The sequence below is a fragment of the Phoca vitulina genome, unplaced genomic scaffold (genome assembly GCF_004348235.1).
Source record: "Phoca vitulina isolate PV1807 unplaced genomic scaffold, GSC_HSeal_1.0 scaffold125, whole genome shotgun sequence".
In the NCBI taxonomy this organism is placed as follows: domain Eukaryota; kingdom Metazoa; phylum Chordata; class Mammalia; order Carnivora; family Phocidae; genus Phoca; species Phoca vitulina.
In genome coordinates this window covers 137,989-150,721 of record NW_022589828.1, presented here as the reverse complement: position 1 = coordinate 150,721, position 12,733 = coordinate 137,989, and the positions used below count along the sequence as shown (strand labels likewise).

At 43.9% G+C, this 12,733-nt stretch overlaps 4 non-coding genes across 4 annotated transcripts; 1 reads left to right on the top strand and 3 right to left on the bottom strand.

Moving 5' to 3' along the window:
* Positions 1 to 1,718: 1,718 nt before the first annotated feature.
* Positions 1,719 to 1,791, bottom strand: TRNAV-AAC. Its single transcript has one exon. It is a non-coding gene; the product is annotated as a tRNA-Val (tRNA).
* Positions 1,792 to 3,144: 1,353 nt separating this feature from the next.
* On the top strand, positions 3,145 to 3,218 carry TRNAI-AAU. The gene has a single exon. It is a non-coding gene; the product is annotated as a tRNA-Ile (tRNA).
* A 1,763-nt stretch (positions 3,219 to 4,981) lies between these two features.
* TRNAV-GAC lies at positions 4,982 to 5,054 on the bottom strand. The gene has a single exon. It is a non-coding gene; the product is annotated as a tRNA-Val (tRNA).
* A 3,348-nt stretch (positions 5,055 to 8,402) lies between these two features.
* On the bottom strand, positions 8,403 to 8,476 carry TRNAT-AGU. Its single transcript has one exon. It is a non-coding gene; the product is annotated as a tRNA-Thr (tRNA).
* Positions 8,477 to 12,733: the final 4,257 nt, after the last annotated feature.

Genomic DNA, 12,733 nt, shown 5'->3' with positions numbered 1-12,733 from the left:
TCTTCTTCTTCTTCTTCTTCTTCTTCTTCTTCTTCTTCTTCTTCTTCTTCTTCTTCTTCAACATATAATGTATTATTTGCTTCAGAGGTACAGGTCTGTGATTCAACAGTCTTACACACTGCACAGTGCTCACCATAGCAATACCCTCCCCAATGTCTATCACCCCATCCCTTGGTCTCCCCCAGAGAGGTGCTGTGTTAAGGATTCCACATTGATCTCTCTGACCAATCAGCCAAACCATTAGTCACTGTACGTGAGCTCATCTCTGATATCTGATATCTGAATGAAATGGATGCCCAGGTCCACCAGCCAAAGATCTGCCCATTAGGAGATGCTTGCCCCCTCACTGCTATCTTCCAGAAATATTCCAGGATGGGGTGCAGTGCATTTAGCGGTGTGCCCTGCTGGTAGCCTGGTAGAACTGTGTTAGTGAGATTCACTGGAGAACTTACTTAAGACTTGCAACCGAGGCACTTTGTTTGTAGGCTTGAAACCCAAAGGGCCAGTTTTAGGTCTAAGAGGCAGAACAATAAACAAAGAGCCTGAAGATGTTTCCTAATGTTTTAAATCGATTCATATTCTTACTAAGTCCAGCTCATGCACCAGCAAAACAAACTTTCTTGCTGAGTTGAACGTGAGCCAAACATCCCTCAAAGCTGCTTTGAACCCACAGGAATGAATCAGCCAGTTGAAAAGAAAGACCGTTCCTATTCTTGGTTCATTGTTCACATTCTTGAGTAAAATGAGACTAACACACACAACCAAGCCACTATTAAACCTTCCCCCATCTCCTTCCTCACTTCCAAAAATGCAGCAAATGGCCCCACTTATTTAGAGCGTGTGGGCTCCCTCCTCCCGCCGGGAACGGTCCTGGGCGCTGCCAGAGCCCCATGACCTCCGCCCAGCCGCGCTCTGAGTCCAAGGAAATGTCCAGCAAGGGGATCTGCACGTCCAGGTTCTTCGGGAGGACTCCAGTGCACATACATGCAGGGAAACACCCTAACTCCATCCTAAATGCGCCAGGAGAGTCCTAGACCTAAGTGGAACACGCGTCGATCCCACTGAAGCTGAGTGAGTGAACTTCAGGGGGTTGGAAAGATTGAGGGCCAAGGGGCCTTGGCCTGGAGGGGCGGGTATGGCCGGGGCTGCGTGCCACCCCATCCGCCACGAAATCGCGCGGGCGGTGGAAATCCCTCCCCTCTCCCCGCAAGGCCGTGGTTGGAGCAGCGTGAGGACCGAGTCCCTGAGATCTGCTTGGGGACCAGACGACGGCAGCGTGGGGGTTGGGGTCGCCATGTGAGATGGGTTCGGCAGTAGGCTGGGCCCCACTGAGATCTCCCTGCAGATTCCTGTCCCGATACTCCTACACTTCTCTCTCTCGTCCCCCAGATGACCCTATATCTGAAAATATTGGTCTGACTGTAAATAAAGTGCTTGAGACTGGCGAGGTTCACCACAGTGTCTGTGGACGCTCGGTTTCCAAAGGAGATCTTCAATGCGGGTGGGGGGAGGACAGACCTGGGAAGGAGCGGAGACACCCCCCAGGAAGGAAACCTCCTGCGAGTTAGACCCAGCTGACTGCTGGAGGTACCCGGCGAGGGGTCCCCACTCCGAGGATCATAAATGGTGCGATTCCAAACATGTCCACTGCAGGGCTCTGGAGAAACTTCAAAAAATAAATGAATAAATAGAAATACTCCACAAGCGAGGGCCCCCTCTGTTTCCGCCCGGTTTCGAACCGAGGACCTTTCGCGTGTTAGGCGAACGTGATAACCACTACACTACGGAAACCTGGCCGCATGCTGGTTTTCTCTTCTCTGACAGAGAATAGACTTTTCCTGGCTGTCCCAGGTCTGGGAACCCTGAATTGATCCTTCTTCCAAGAAATTTCAAGCTTACTGCGCTTTTCTAGTTATTCAAATCAATAATATTGGAGTCAATGACTCACACCAAGTAAACTCTCCCTGCGGAAGAAGCCCTTACCGACCGCAAGACAGAAATTTTTGGCAGCCTCGGAGTATGGGAGATTTCAGAAAAATTCGTCGATATGGTCCCATTTGGGTTTATCTGACTAGAAGGTTCTATGGTCTCCATCTTTTGGGTGCCCCAGAATGATCCCAGGAAAATAACCGGGAGCCACTGAACTGAACTCTGGAAAGTGCCCGTTCTGGGCGGGGCAGGGCTCGACCCACAGAAGTTGAGGACTGAGCGGGGGATGTGCCCTGGCCCACAGGCAGAGTGAGGACGGAAATGGGGAGGAGACTGTCCGCCTGTCCCTGGCTGGACTCGGTGCTGATGAGTGGAGCCCAGTGTGTCTAAGAGATGTCAGGTGGCCTACCTGAGATGCCTTGCGGAGGCTCAGTTTCCCCTATCTGCAATATCCCATATTGTTTTTATAACACCAGGAGGGCCGCGGTCATAAACGGAAAGGCCCACCAGGGCCTCGCCAGTGACCTTTCCAATGGGGACTGGAACCACCTTTCCAAACTTGGGCAGGGCCGAGAGCTCCAAGGAGACCCCCTCCCATACCTGTGAGCATGCAATGCTATCTCAGAGTGATTTTAATTTGCATTTTCCTAATGACTAGCGATGGCTTTCTCATGTGGATGACCATTGTCCCCGCACGCCCTGTTGAAGAGACTATCCTTTCCCTCACTGATGCCCTGGCACTCGGGTTGCAAACCAATTGGCCCTATGTGGGCGGGGTGACTTCTCGACTCTCAGTTATGTTCCGTGGATTCGTAGGGCTGTCCTTTTTGCCACGGCTTCAGCCTTGGTTACTGCATCATCATAGAAGGTTTTCAAATCAAAAAGCGTAAATCCTCCCACTTTGGTCCTCTTTTTTCGAAATTATGTTTCCTTTTCTGGGTCTTTTGCATTTCCATACGGATTTTAAGATTAGCTTTTCAGTCTGGGGCAAAAGGCTTCGCTGAGATTCTGATTAGATCGCAGGATTTGAGAAAGATGAAATTTCCCCGTGAGTGAGGTTCATTTGTGCTTGAAGATGGATTTTTTTCTTTCCATTTTTCTATTCCCGATAAATTGGGTGGACTGAGAAAAGTAGAAAAACGTCTAGTTTTCCACGAAGAACTATTGCAGGAAATAGAGCTTTAAAATTTGGAGCGAAACACCTGGCAGCGGGTTGGCCGGTTAGCTCAGCTGGTTAGAGCGTGGTGCTAATAACGCCAAGGTCGCGGGTTTGAGCCCCGTACTGGCCACGGCGCGTTTTCCCTCAGTGTTATCTACAGAGATTTAGTTACACTTTCCTAAGGCTAGCACTTTAAATTCCTGCTAAACGAGTGATGCTGTCAGGGTACCCTATTGGATTTGATCTAACTTAAAAAAAATAAAAAGAGATCTCTGGCGTTCCTTCATTATTTAATTGGGGAACCTATTTTGTCCAGGATATATTCATTCTATTATTTTACAATCACCTGTTTTGCCAAAAATCTTTCCCTTTAACTTACCCAACTTCAGCCTTTACAAACATTTTCAGCCTGGAAGAAGACTTTCCAACTTCTAAAATTTCCAAGATTTTATTCATACTTACTTGCTAGAAAGCATTTCATTTCCCCCATTTTCATTGTCAGTTACATCTAGAATTTGCGAGAGAGCACTAAGGGATATTGTGGAAACGTGCGCACATTTCTGGTTGTCCTCACGTTGGCGGGTTCTCCTGGCATGTAGCAACTGAGGTCAGGCGTGCTGAGCATCCTAAAATACGCTGCAGAGTCCACACACGTCCTCAGCTGCACTGGACTTCCAAACGTCCTTCTGGACCTTCTTGTAAGTAACAATGTTTTACTTATCTGAGCCTAAACCTGAACTCTCTTTGCGTATAAATGCAAACATTTTACACGGCTTCAGTGTCTACCAAATTCATAAACTGAGGATCGGTTGACTTTTGTTTGACCCACTGAGTGGTGCTTGTTTTAGAAAATGGTGTCATTGAGAGTCGTGGCATCTGGCTTGGGGCCGACAATGAAACACACCTCTGTCAGGACTCTGAGTCTGGATCCGGGTACAGCGAGGGCACGGGTCAGGGCCAGGCAGAAAGCAGGCGTTCCACAGACCTTTAATGAATGAACGAATCCTCCCGAACAGAGAATGCTGCCAATGCTTTTATTCTGCCATTCTGGTAAGTGAAAAGGGATACCCCCTGGAGTTTAATTATTTACATTTCTCTGATGAGTAGGTCAAGTATCTTGTCATTTATATAAAAGACATTTTTATTTCCTTTTCTGTGAACTGTGTGTTGATATTCATTTTATAGGGTTATTAGATTGGAAACACCTGAGCCCAGATGGACACATTTTTCATCAGAAGACTGATTTAAGAGAGGTGACACTAAAAAAAAAAAAAGAAGAAGATAGTAGGAAGGGAAAACTGAAGGGGGGGAAATCGGCGGGGGAGACGAACCATGAGAGACTACCGACTCTGAGAAACTGAGGGTTCTAGAGGGGAGGGGGGTGGGGAGATGGGTTAGCCTGGTGATGGGTATTAAAGAGGGCACGTTCTGCATGGAGCACTGGGTGTTATACGAAAACAATGAATCATGGAACACTATATCAAAAACTAATGATGTAATGTGTGGTGATTAACATAACATAATAAAAAAAATTTTAAGAAAAAAGAGGAGACACTAGCCACAGGCTGCAAGAAAATATTCCTACAGGTATGTTGTGAAAGGTCTTGATTCCAGACGACATAAAGTGCAATACTAAGAAGAAAGGACCTATTTTAAAGTTAAGGGGGTGGGTTTCCAGGACGGTCCTCTTCTCAGAAGGCCTCTGTTGAGGGCAGGGCTCCAAGGGGCCAGGTCCGACGGGGCAGGTGAGGATGCAAGTCTCAGCGCTGCTGGAATCCGGGTAACTTGGGAAACCCGTGTTTTCAGGTGGGGGCCCCCTGGGGAGGGTGCGCAAAGGCTTAGGCACTTATAAGATGGCGTTTCACCCCAAGTGACAAAATTCCCAGAAAGGGCTGTTTCCGCCCGGTCTCGAACCGGGGATCTTTCGCGTGTCAGGCGAACGTGATAACCGCTACACCACGGAAACCCCCGGGCCAAGCCGCTTCTGGGAATTGCAGGCATTGAGACACCCATTTCCTGGGTCCCCCAAACCTAGTAATTTCGAATGATTTTTCTTTTAGTGTATTTTCACTCACGATGAATTTATTTCTCCTTACACTTGTGGTTTGTTAAAATGACAATATGGAAACTCCGTCACTCACCGCCGAAGGCACCTCGAAACCCGAGCCCAAACCCCTCCCCAGACTGCGGCAGGTCGCCCCGGGTCTCGGGGCGGTGGTCTCCTGACCTTGAGAAGCGGGACCCCCGCCGCGCGCTGGAGACCTCCCACCCTCCCGCCAGGGCCAAGCCGGGCTGGGGGCCTCCGCCGGGCGGGGGCGCGGGCTGGGCCCAGCCTACTGTGGGGGGTGACAAAGGGGTGACACGACGACCCCGTGTCCCCCCGCGGCTGTGCAACAGCAGGGCTCAGTGACCGGTGTCAATGGGCTCAACAGATGGTGTGCTTGCCTAGTTTCTCATTTTCCTCTTCATTTAGACTGACGTTCCTCGCTCTTCCCCCTTCCCAGCGCTTCCCTGAGGGATCTAGAAGGTGCTCACTGCGAAATGACCTTCCCTTTGCTCAGACCCGTCGTGAGAGATCCGTGCGACCGCGCGGCTGACGACAGCGACTTGGAAACCCCTCCTGACCAGGAGCGGTCCGGTGGCCGTGTGGCAGGAACAGAGCGAGGCCGTGTGTCCTGGATGGCCAGCTCTCCGGTCTTCTTTCTTCTGACATCAAGTCGACAGCATAAATGATAGCTCATTTTTCAGTAAGTTGAGTAGGCGTTTATTTTAAAAGAATTAATGAGGGACGCCTCGGTGGCTCAGTCGTTAAGCGTCTGTCTTCGGCTCAGGTCATGGTCTCAGGGTCCCCGCTCAGCGGGGAGCCTGCTTCTCCCTCTGACCCTCCCCCCTCTCATGTGCTCTCTCTATCTCATTCTCTCTCTCAAATAAATAAAAAAAATCTTAAAAAGAAAAAAGAAGAAGTAATGAGTAGCCCACAATGTGCCCAGTGCTGACCTAGGCTCTGGAGGTACCAGATGTCCTGAAAAATTGGACAGGCCTGGGGTACCAAAGGGCACGTGCGCTGATCATTATAATATGATTGCACAAAATAGGTTAATTATTTTTAAATTGCCAAATGAAACCACAGAGATAAATGCTCACGCATTTTCACAGAAGCATAGAAACGGGGCAATTTTCCAACTCCTAATGATTAGAAAAGGCTTTCAAAAGAAGTGATAACTGATCTGAGATTTGACAGAGGGAAAGAAATACATTGGTGGGGGAGAGGTGGAGAGAAGGGGGCATCTGGCATTGGGAGCAGTATGATAGGTCATGGGTCAGAGGAGATGTCATGGGACCTAGGAATAATGAGGATACATTCACTTTAGTCAGTAGAGAAATAGGATTTCAGTTAAAGACAAGACACTTCAGTAAAGACATATCGGTGAATTTCCAGATCTTATTTGGGATCAATTTGTAGAGAACAAACACTCTCCAGTTATTTTATTTAAGCACTCACCTCTCCCAGCAGTGTTTCATATCACTGTTTATCACCTTTATTTCTTACAGTAGCCAGCTTTCCACTCCAAGAGATCTATAAAATCAATCTTCTGACACACAACATTCCTCCCAAATGGCTCACAAAAGGAGCAATCAGCCTGTTACACCACTATGGGAAGAAGCAAGAAACTAATTGAAATGAAACCCATTGTTTGAGAAAGGTTGTGCACCATGAGTGGGACGGAGAGCATGATAAATAAAAGTATTTCTTAGAACTCTGAAGAAATAGAGCACATAAACAAGAAAATCTCAAGTCTCGGGGTTTATTTTTTTTTTTTGTCCAGGTTTACTATTTTTTAGAGTTATGTAACTAATAAATGCACCAAGAGTTTTCAGGTTTATACTTTTATTTCCACTTGCCTCCAGCATTTTTTAAAGGAATTTTGTGTGCTTTGCCATTAGTTCTTCTTTTTTATCCTCTTCTCTTCCTTCCAAAATTTCTGGTATATCCTAGAGTCCCTTATCACATGAAAAGGAGAGAACAGTTATAACACTACTTGATTTACACTAATTTATATTAGAATTTTTACCTTGTTCTTTTCTTTCATTTCTTTTGAATTGGATTTGACAAAAGGCAAATGAGTAAACACAACCCCGGGCTTACTAATGGGTGTGGAAAGTGGCTATAAACATATAAAAGAATAGAACTCAAAACCACAACCATTGAGGTGCTGGGAAAACTGGACAGCCACATGCACCAGAATGAAACTAGATCATATTTACACCATCCACAAAAATGAACTAAAAATGGATTAAAGACTTGAATGTAACACCTCAAGCCATAAAATTCCTGGGAGAAAATATAGGCAGTAAGTTCCTTGACATCAGTTTTAGCAATGTGTTCCTGGATCTGACCCCAAATGCAAGGGAAACAAAAGCAAAAATAAACAAATGGGGCTACATCAAACCACAAAGCTTTTGCACAGCAAAGGAAACCATCCATCAAAATGAAAAGACAACCTACTGAATGGAAGAAGACATTCTGGTGGTGATCACTGTGTAGTGCATACGATGGCTAATTATAATGTGCACTTGGAAGGTATATAGTATTTCATGCCAGTTTTACCTCAAAAAAAAAAAAAAGCCACAACCATTGAAACGATCACTAAGTCACTAGCCTTTCTACACAGAATAAGGTCCATGTACCAGCAGAATAACTATCAATCACCAGGGAGCTTGTATAAAGACTGAATTTCAGGCCCCATCAGAGATGTAATGGATTAAATCTTTCATTTTAATGGATCACCAGGTAATTCATGTGCTCACTAAATTTTGAGAACCATGTGCACTATTCAGTGGGCCAAAAAGCTATTTGGTGCAAAATTGGGGCTGGGGGAGGGGAAAATAGCTATTCAAGGAGCCATTCAAGAAAAATAAATGTGGACAGTGTTCTAGTTGGTAAAGATTCTAGGAGGCAAAAATAATTAAGACAGTCAGAGAGATCACATAAAGTGGAAGTGGTGAGTGCCTCACATTCGATCTCAAATGGTAGAAGAAGACCAAGAAGCACACCTCACTTACCCTAGGCCATTCCAGTGCTCAAATCATAACAGTAGAACAAGCTCTCTGAGTTTTTCAGTTCTCAGCATAGATGTTTTGGTTTTTCTATCACTGTACTATTGGGAAAGACTTTGTTGTTGTTGTTGTTGTTGTTGTTTTTTAAATAAGATTCTTCATCTAATGCTGTCCCTCCCACTCCTGGGGCTTTAGGGATGTAAATTCAAATTATCTCCAATTCTCGGACTACTAAATTGCAAAAGCTCACATTGGAAGGCCCCGCTGGGAGTTGAACCCAGGATCTCCTGTTTACTAGACAGGCGCTTTGACCAGCTAAGCCACGGAGCCCACGACAGAAGGTGGCTCACTTGCATATAATTTGAGGGTGACTTCACTGTTCCGTCTGGCTGCTGTGGTTCCCAAGAATTTTTGACCAACAGAAGTGCATCCAGACTAATTCTCGGGATTATTATCATTTTCTTTAATCCTCAGGATTTTGATCAAGTTTTCTTACTTTCTCCTGAAAGGTGCCCAGCAGTTATACACTGTGCGGGGAAGAGAGACTTCCTCAGCCCCTGGAACCTTTGCAACAGGGAGCCAGACCGTTGTCCCTCCAGGAGCGTTTACAGCTCCACACGGAAGATGGATCCAGCTTGGAATCTGCAAAAGGGAGACAATGGTGCTTCTCGGCGGCACGGGCTCAAGCACTGCGGATTGCCCCGAGGCTTTCCTGGAGTGACACATAAATCACTTGGCAAAATGCAGTTTTCTTCTTTTTGTCGCTAAGCGGTTGCTTTTTAATCCCACGTGAAACTGACCATTTTCTGTGTTTGCGGAGCTTGGTAATTTGCTGTAGCAAAGGGGATGCATTAAAAATACACAGCGCTTCTTAAATTCCACACCTGAAACTAATATTACATTGTCTGTTAACTACCTGAAATTTAAATACAAATTTGGAAAAAAGTTGTTTAAAAAAGAAATTATATATAAATATCAAAACACATTAAAACTTCACTGGTATATTAGCATCCTTACATTTTTCCCACCAAGCAATATTGGATAGATGTCTTCTTACTCTCACCTTTTTCCTGATATTGATCTTAAAACTAATAATTATCCCTTTCTTTCTGAAAAACAAATACTAAAAATGATCTGGAAAAGGCACACGTTCTCATTCCAAGAGATTGGAACTGGACAAATCCTTTAGATGATCTCGTCTATCCTTGACACAAACGTTGGAGGAGTATATTGTAACAAACACCAATTAAACACACATATCTATAATAAAATTCCACAAACTTCTATAAAAAATACACAGTGCTTTGTCGGGAGGAGCCTCGCTGGGCCGTCGTGCTCGCTGCCCCCCCACGCCCCCTTGCCCCTGCCCCCTCCACCCTCTCCATTTCCCCTTCCACCCGCCCCAACCCTGACCCCCAAGCCAGTGTAGCTGAAGAGGCACAAGATCAGTAAGGGCGACATCCAGTCCTGGTCCTGCAAAGATGAAGCTAAGCTGAAAATTTTGCAGCCCTTCCTGGGGGAAAAAGTGCAAATAAAACAGAAAAGAGTGACCCAAGGGAAACAGAGCAAAGTGATTAACCGAGAAACCAAGGGTTGAGACTTAAAATCAGGAGCGTCCAGAGTCAGATGAAGCAGGAGGGGCCAAGACAAATCTGAGCATCCCCGGCCCACATGGAGTCTCAGCCCTGCTCCCTGTTATCTTGATGTTTGTACAATTGGTAGGAAGAGTGCGATCTACCACTTGCAAATGTAAATAACAGCCTATAAATACAAATATAATAATCAGAAAGTTCCACCACCTCTCTCTCTGCCTCATATGTAGAGAAATATAAATGCTTTTGACACTGTGAAATCCAGTGCTTGTTGTCTTGCTGTGCAACCAGAAACTAGTGGATTTGGGGGTTAAGAGACGCTTTGTCTCGTGTGTGAACCTTACATTCCACCGTTCATCGGGGTCAGCCTCAGGAGAGATGAGAGTTCAGGCCATTCTTCTCCAAGTTATTCCCTGATCACTTAAAATCATTTAGGAAGAAATATATTTTTAAAAAAGGACAACAGCAAGCAAGCCAGTTGTTAAATCTGGAAAGTTTGGGTTGATTTCTAGATGACATACCCATTGTGTCACTGAACCTCATCCAGGAAATACCTTCAAAATGCCTTTTTCATTAGAAACCTTCTGCTGAGTCCAGGAAGAAGTGACTGGCTTCAAGACAGAGACAGACACGAGATGCTCAAATGTATGATTCCAAGACTCAGACCAATTCGCTTTATGCTGTTTCCAAAATCCGCATTCATTTATTTCTTTCATAATAAAAACAATCTGTGTTATCCTTTAGAACATTTTTACGTGTGGTAGAACGGGTGTAGTTCCCTGAAGGTCTTTTTGCTTGTGTATATACTTTTGTGTTTGTCTACTTCTGAGCTTGTGAAATATTATTCTGCAGTTGGTTGATCTCTGTACTTCCACCTAAATTTTGTTTCTCATATTCTTGAGAATGTGGATGAATCCTTAATTCAGACCTACGGTTTTTAATTCCTAATGGTAACTCTCCAGTAGACTTATTTATTTTGTTGGTATTCTATTAATTTAAACAGATCAAATACTGCAAAAAGATAGCATCTATGTTATCCCAACTATCATTCAAGAAACTAAATAAGAAATAGATCTAGCATGCAAAAAATTGTAGCAGAGGAGAGAGAAGTAGCATATTTTCAGTGGACTATGACATGTGTGGGAGAAAACATGTTTTTTAATATGGTAAATTAAATAACAATTCAATATCATGGTGTTCTATCCTTTGTGTTTATCTTTAACACTCTACCGCAAACAGAGAGGCCAAGCCAATCACATTAGTATCCTTCCCTCAGTGCATCCCTGCATATAATAGACAGCAAACACATTCAAATATTCATAGCTGGTGAATAACATCTGAAATTTTTAGATGCACAGAAAAAATAAATAAGAACCCTCAATAGAAATTTCAACATTCCAGCCTACACTGAAAGTAGTTATATTTAATGTTTTTTCAGAAGTTTCTTGAACTATAGGTCTCTCTTGAACAGAACTGCCTTGACTGATTGAAATTAACTACTCAAGTTTTATAATAAATGATAATAACAAGTAGAGAAACTGCTTCTAATAAAAATACACAAGAGAAAGAAGCCCTAATACATAAAGGGAAAATGCAGTTGCTTAAGAGATCCTGATATTATTATATACAAAAAGCAAATAATTTGAAAAGAGAGGTTAAGCAGTTGATAAATTATGTGCATTCTTGAGTATCGCAGTAGCTCAATGGAAAAAGATTGGCAGGAGGTGTGAGTATAAGTGTATTTTAACTATTTGAAATTCAGTGATGTTTTACAAACATTCCATCCTCCTTTTCAATTTGTTCTTCCTTTCTAAATAAATTGGAGTATTGAAATAAGGCACTGTGTTTTCTTCTGTTGCACATTTTTACAAACTATGCTATCCTTCTGAGGATGTGGGAACTCTCTTTATGAGATTATGGGTGTTCTTGGTCTGGGCCTCTGTTGAGCCTCCACGGGCAACCCTGTTCTTCCAAAATTCATCTTTCTCACTACAGCATCTGAAGGTCAAGTGGTCTCCACTTTGGAAGCTGTACTTCTACCACTTTGATTAAAGCCTCCGCAGTCTTTCCTAGACTTTCACTCTAAAAGGCCAACTTTCCCCTTCCAGTGAAAAGTGCCCTGCTGACTCACGCCTCTCCACAATTTAACTTTATTTTTGTAATATGGATGTCTTGAAACAAAGCACGTTTTGGAACATGACATGTGCTGAACTACCTGTTTGGACTCCACCACATCTTTGGCTACTGTTACTGTAAAAAAAAGCATTACCTTACAAAAAAGAAAAATGCTTTCCGCTATTTATTTTAAAACAGTGTGGCAGATAAAGGCATGAAAAAGGAAAAAAAGAAACAAGGTAAGAATTCAGCAAGGTCTGTCTGACTTATTTCACTTAGCATAATACTCTCTAGGTCCACCCATGTTGCAAATGGTGATATTTCATTCATTTTTTATGACCAAGTAATATTCTTGTGTGTGTGTGTGTGTGTGTGTGCACGTGTGTAATATCTTCTTTATCAGTTCATCTATCAATGGACACAGGTTGCTACCATATCTTGGCTATTGTAAATAATGCTGCAATAAACTTAGGTGTGCATATATCTTTTCAAATTAGTGCATTCATTTCATTTGGGTAAATATGTAGCAGTGGAATTACTGGATCATAGGGAAATGCTATTTTTAATTTTTTGAGGAACCGCCATACTGTTTTCCACAGTGGCAGCACTGATTTAAATTCCCACCAACAGTGCATGAGGGTTCTCTTTTCTCCACATTCTCACCAACACTTGTTGTTGCTTATCTTTTTGATACTAGCCATTCTGACTGGGGTGAGGTGATATCTCACTGTGGTTTTGATTTGCATTTCCAGGATGACTGGTGATGTTGAGCATCTATCTCTTCATGTGTCTGTTGACCATCTATATGTCTTCTTTGGAGAAATGTCTACTCAGGTTATATAGGATTTTCTACATAGAAAATCATGCTATTTGTGAATAA